This window comes from Lutra lutra, chromosome X (assembly GCF_902655055.1).
Source record: "Lutra lutra chromosome X, mLutLut1.2, whole genome shotgun sequence".
Lineage (NCBI taxonomy): Eukaryota > Metazoa > Chordata > Mammalia > Carnivora > Mustelidae > Lutra > Lutra lutra.
Window position 1 is genome coordinate 68,651,266 of NC_062296.1, and position 6,820 is coordinate 68,658,085.

Sequence of the window (6,820 nt, forward strand, 5' to 3'; positions counted from 1 at the left end):
AGTAGTTCATTTTTACCCTTGCTTCCCTTCCCTTTGCTGATGTTTCTGGGAAGAAGTTGCTGTGGGTGAGGTCAAAGAGGTTTCTGCCTGTGTTCTCCTCAAGGATTTGGATGGATTCCTATCTCATTGAAGTCTTTCATCCATTTTGAGTCTGTTTTTGTGTATGGGGGAAGGAAATGGTCCAGTTTCGTTTTTCTGCATGGGGCTGTCCAATTCTCCCAACACCATTTGTTGAAGAGACTGTCTTTTTTCCATTGGACATTCTTTCCTGCTTTGTCAAAGATGAGTTGACCATAGAGTTGAGGGTCCATTTCTGAGTTCCCTATTCTGTTCCATTGATCTATGTGTCTGTTTTTGTGCCAGTACCATATTGTCTTGATGATTAAAGCTTTGTAATAGAGCTTGCAGTCCAAACTCTCACTCTTTTCAGATGATATGATACTTTATGTGGAAAACCCAACTCTACCCCAAAACTGCTAGAACTCATACAGGAATTCAGTAAAGTGTCAGGATATAAAATCAATACACAGAAATCAGTTGCATATCTATACACCAACAACAAGGCAGATGAAAAATTTAGGAGTCAATCCCATTTACAACTGCACACAAAATGATAAGATACCTAGGAATAAATCTAACCAAAGAGGCAAAGAATCTGTACTCAGGAAAGTATAGAATACTCATGAAAGAAATTGAGGAAGACACAAAGAAATGGAAAAATGTTCCATGCTCATGGATTGGACGAACAAATACTGTGAAAATGTCAATGCTGCCTAGAGCAATCTACACATTCAATGCAATCCCTATCAAAATACCATCAACTTTTTTTTCACAGAACTGGAACAAATAATCCTAAAATTTCTATGGAACCAGAAAAGATCCCAAATTGCCAAAGGAATGTTGAAAAAGAAAACCAAAACTGGTGGCATCATAATTCCAGACTTCAAGCTCTATTATTGGTACACACTTTAAAACATAAGAGCAGGAGTTAAAAAGTGGGAAGGGAAATGGGTAATCAACTCAAAACGTCACTTATCTAAATCTACCAGGGCTTTCTAATAGGGGAACTTCCTTAGTAGGGTTGCCTGGCTCTTCATCTAGTTGCCTAGCTGCTTAGCAGACAATGTGTTTACTTGGGATGGATGACTTTGAAGTGGTTGCCTCAGCAATCAGAAGCTTAATGTCAGGCACTTACATTACCATCAAGAAAGCTAATTGTCAGGCATTTACACTGCACAGAATAAGCTTTACTCTGGTATGGGAAGGGCAGGAGGTTGTGCTGGGTAAAGAAATGGAATGAATACGCAGGTATTCACTTTTCAGTTTTCTTTTAAACTATGCATTTATGTTTTATGGACTTTCTATATGTGCACTACATTTCATAATAAAGTTGATTTTAAAAGATCAATACTTGGTTTTCTTCTCAAATAATTCAAGGAGTTTACCCCACGTCAGTTTACAAATTATCATTGCCATCCGTTTAATTCTACATATATAAATCTACTATACATTATTAGTATTTTAATGTAGTCAGTGTGCATTTACCTATGTATTTACTGTTTTTTGTTCTTATTCCCTTCTTTCATCTGGGACCTTCTGTCTGGAATCTCTCTCTCTCTCTCTCTCTTTTTTTTTCCCCCTGAAGCGGTGTATCGGTAGTCTGAATGTTCTGGTAATTTCTGTTTCTTGACTAGATGTTTACATTTTGATCATTTATTATACAGTACATGTATGTTTTATCTAGTTTTCTCTATGGAATATAGTAATAAAATTCAGAAGAGGTAAAAAAATAATAACCTTAGATTTTAAATATTTTTTGGTATACTAGCTTAATCTCATCCCACTGTTGGCGAAATATATGTGGAGGCCACTTTAAGGCAGCAGGTTTGAGCAATGGAATGTAGAAAAGGCCCAAAGCAACCCCCTGGCTGAATATGGACAGGCCCATTGGGTGACCCACCTCAAAACAGCCGTAGGCCCTAACTAACTAATGGGCTCCTTCAACTGGGCATCGTTACCAACAAAGGGAAAACTACCTATGTCCCCATACCTCCTCACCTTCCCCCTTTACAAACAGCCCCCTCCCACTGCCTCCTTGCAGAGAGCCTCTCCTCTGCTGTCCTGGACCCTGCTCCCTAGCCATATATTCAGTAAACTTCTATCTCCTTTGTTCTGCCCCAGGTGAATTCTTGTCACTGCCTGTACCACCTTATTCCACTGAATCTTCACCCCACAGATTGGGGGTCCCCATCTGATGGGGAGAGATGCCACATTTAGACACTACATATAATGCATATTTCACAGTTGTCTCCCCTCCCCCCATATGTAATTTGTCTAATAATATATTTTTGAAATAAGTAGTGGTGCTTTCCTTAGAAACCACAAAATCCAAGGAGACGTGCAGAGTTGGTTGAGTTAGTGTGATATATTTTTGAGGTTCATGGATTTGGAATATGAAGTTTTAAGGTTCAGATCTGGATGTAGTCTTTTTTGTAGCTGTCTCAATTATGAAAATTCCTTAACCTATCTAAATTTCTAATAATTCTTCTTTAAAATGGAGGGTGTGGGGGCGCCTGAGTGGTTCAGTGGGTTAAGTGTCTGCCTTCAGCTCAGGTCATGATCTCAGGGTCCTGGGATTAAGCCCAGTGTAGTCTTCTTATTCAATGCAGAGTCTGCAGCTCCCTCTCCCTCTACCGCTTCCTTCCGTCCCCCATCCCTGCTTGAGTTCTCTCTCAAATAAATAAATAAAATCTTTTTTTTTTTAGATTTTTTTATTTATTCATTTGACAGATAGAGATCACAAGTAGGTAGAGAGACAGGCAGAGAGAGAGAGGAGGAAGCAGGCTCCCCGCTGAGCAGAGAGCCCGATGCGGGGCTCGATCCCAGGACCCTGGGATCATGACCTGAGCCAAAGGCAGGGGCTTTAACCCACTGAGCCACCCAGGCGCCCCAATAAATAAAATCTTTAAAAAATATAAAATAAAATGGAGGATGTAATACCGTTTTTGCCCATTTCACAGAAATGTTGAGAAGTACTAAAGAAGCAAAACATATGAACAGATTTTATAAAATGGTTAAATAATGTGACTTTAAACTAGTATTATTTGATGTCAATATGGAGAAGAAAAATGAATAGTAAATGTTCTATGTAAACTGAAGATGAGACCATATTTAGATATGTGGTAAAACATTATGGTATAATGAAAACAGTAGGATTGGGGGTTCAGATATCATAAATTGTAATAACTTATGTTTCTGCTCCACTGCCTGCTAGCTCTAGAATCTTTTCCAAGTCAACTTTTCTGAGTCTCTGTTTCCTCATCTGTAAAATGCAATAATAATATTTTATTGATGCCTCATGTACTGTGAAGATCAAATAGGACATTTTGTCTATAGCGCCTGGGGCATAGTAAGTGAACCATCGTTTAGTCTCTACAGTGCAAATTCAATACAAAGAATGATGAGAAGAGAATGTGATTATGGTATTGATAGAAAATGGTCCATTTAAACTGATAAGAACAGATATTACACTTCATCTTAGCCAAAAGGCTGAGAAGTGATGAAAATGGTCTCTTTAGATGGGATTCTGCCCTTGATGTGAGAAGGAACTGATAAACTAAGTTTCAAATACCTCTGGCATTTTCTGAAATATGGCTAAACGCTTGGCCTAAGGTTTATTTCCTCTGGTCACCACTGGCTGCTGCTGACTTCACAGGAAATACTCCTGTCCAGGTATCCAGCCTCTTCTCCAGAGAAGGTAGACGATAATACAGCACCTTTCTGGTTTCACTCCTAGCGAGGTCCAGGTCCTTCCCTTCGTTCCCATACACAACACCCTCATTTGGCAATAGAAGATGCCAATGTCCTGTGGTGACTGGAGGGGTGATACAGGAAAACCATGGTCTTGAATTCACATGCTGGTCTTGAGTGAACGCCAACCACTTATCTTTCAACTTCCCATTTCAATGAAATGTTGAACTTTTATACATGGTTCGGGCATAGAAAACATAATATGATAATGCTGTAAGTCGATATTTATAAAACTTGAATGCACATACGATTCCTGTAGGGATCCTGTAGAAATGCAGAGTTTGATTCGGCAACTTTGGGGTGCTCTGGTCTGAATGTTTGTCCCCCCAATTCATATGTTGAAATCTAATCTTCAGGGTGGGGCCTTTGAGAGATGATGACGTAATGAAGGCAGAGCTCTTATTAATAGGATTAGTGCCCTTATAAAGACTCCCCAGAGAGCTTGAATGCTTCTTCTGCTCTGTGAGGATACAGGAGAATCAGCAACCCAAAGAAAGGGTTCTCACCTGACCATCCCAGCACTCTGTTCTCATACTGTCTGCCTCTAGAATACTGAGCAATAAATTTCTGTTGCTTATAAGCCATCCAGTCCTTGGCATTTGGTTATAGCAGCCTGAAAGAACTAAAACATGGGGTTAATCAAGCCTAGAAGAAATAAGGATTTATATTTCGAATGCTCTATTGAACAAACAAGGAAACAAACACTTTTCTTTAATTCTCCTCATTTTTCTCCTTTGTTTTTCCAAGGGGACCCCAGGAAAATGGAAATTTGAGGAAAGTGAGTAGATCGACAGTAGCAAAAGAGTCTATCTATTGTGGAAGCGTGTAGTATACAGAGCATGTCCCTAGGTCTAGGACATCACAGGTTATGGGGATGCAGCATCGAGAACAGTCTGGAGAAGATAGAATATTTGTACTTGGGTTCCCAGGGGGGAAAGGGTGAGGAGGAGCAGTTTCGGCAGGCATCCCTTGCTTCCAGGAGGCAGGTTGCTACATTCAAGGATCTGAGGGATTTGAGTGCAGAACCCATTTTGGGGCTCAGAGATCCAGAGCCTGCTTCTACCTCACAGCCTTGTGGGAATGCCTTCCCAACTCTGCACGCACTTCACCTCTCATTCCCATCAGGAGAAGATTGTGAAAACAAACACAATACCTATGGATTTTCTTCACTGCTTCTATCCTCTGATAGTTTTCCAACCATTCCGCATCTACCTTTCATGCCTGGGCCCCTTTCCAAAAATCAAACCAATAAATTGCTGAATGAAAAAGACATCCAAGATGTAGATAAAGACTTTCTTTATTCTAAGGGTTATTGCAAGAGGGGTAAAAAGGGTCTGTTAGAATAATGGAGAGGCCTGCTATAAGGCTGAGGTGGGTCAAATGTCGGGAGTCTGGGGAAAGGAAAGAAGCATTTTACTCCTATGGATCAGTAGGAACAAGCAGGTCAGCTAATTGTTCATGAGATAAAGAATGGGAATTTGGAAGGTCTGTGTCTGGTTTTGTCTTAGTCAAATAAGGGAAGCATCAGTGAAGCTCATCTAAGTCATATGGGGAAGGATGTTTCTTTGTATTAAGCCATTCTCTGAATGGGGGTGGGGATGCATTTGTTTAACCATCGCTATTTTCCAGGAACACAGGGTTTCCATAAAATCCAACACTGCCAAAAGCACAACTGAAACAAACAGAAGGAGCACCAGAATTTCTTTGTTTCTTCTTCTCCGCACTGCGCTACTCAAAGGCCGGGTGTCAGGGAAGCCAACTGGCCCAGGAGTGAGACGGAGAGGAGCGGGAGGCTCCCCAGCTCGAAGGAGCGTCCCTTTGGGCTCGCTGAGACCGCAGCGTCGTTCCCTGTGACGAGGGAGGGAGAAGAGCCCCGGGCCACGCGAGGGACGTGGAGAGAGTGGCCAGTCGGAACCAGGGCCTGCTCTGTGGTCTGCGACGGTGGCTTCGTGCATGGCTAACGGCGGGCCCGGCCCCCCCCCGGGACACTTCACCCTGTTTGCGCTTCTTCTTCCCTCCAGCATCGTACTTTTAAAGCATCACTTTACAGGCGGGTCCGCGAGACCTGACGAGCCTGCGTGACTTGTGGGGCTTCAGGGGCGAGGGCTCTGGCCGCTCCGAGCCAGGTCGGGCTTGCCCGGGCGGGTAGGGGACGCCAGGAGTGGGTTCCCAGAGGAGCCGTGGGTTTCTCCTTCCTCGGGTGCGCGCATCATTTTCTGTGTCCTGATGATGAGATGCTGCTCAAAAATGAGCAAGTTAAGTCCGTTCTCTGTAAATACATTAGAATTTACAGAGCTTCCGGCGTCTGGGGGGCCCCATCCTTAAGGGTCCGCCTTCGGCTCGGGACATGATCCCGGGGTCTTGGGATCGAGCCCCACATCAGGGAGTCTGCTTCTCCCTCTCCGTCTGCTACTCCCCCTGCATGTGTTTCCTCTCCCACTGTCTCTCTCTGTCAAATAAATAAACAAAATCTTAAAAAAAAAAAACAACCCTTATAGGGCTTCTTCATAAAGCAATACCTAGAGAAAATAGAAAAAAATCTGCCTAGAGCGTTAGTGATGGGAACTTAATGTTTTCAGTAAATTAGCCTTCATTTGCTGAAGTAGGACTCTCAAGTCATGGTCTCTCCATTCTATTTGTTAGCCTGTGTTTTTGCTCTGTGTGTGTGTGTGTGTGTGTGTGTGTGTGTGTGTGTGTGTGTGTTTTCACTCTTTAATTATAGTTTCTTCATGTCACAATTGAACTCTGCGTGTTCCCAGTAGTGAGGATAAAAGGAAGTAGCAAATTCACCAGTCGAGTTTCTCTTTATCTTTCTTTTCCCAAGGTTAGCCAGTTACTCAACTGACACCTTCTTGATGCCATTAGCTAGGATGATCCTGATGCTTAAAAGGAAAAACAGCACCAGGTCCCTGATTCAAACTGCAGGATTCTACATTCACTTTTATTCACTGTGTGATATAATCAAGCACAATATAACAAAAGCCAGTACCTGGTTGTCATTTCTTTGGCA

The 6,820-nt window shown here is 42.3% G+C and overlaps 1 pseudogene; it reads right to left on the bottom strand.

Annotated features, from left to right (window-relative positions):
* Window positions 1-3,452: 3,452 nt before the first annotated feature.
* Window positions 3,453-3,561, bottom strand: LOC125092568 (uncharacterized; annotated as a pseudogene).
* Between the last annotated feature and the right edge of the window lie 3,259 nt (window positions 3,562-6,820).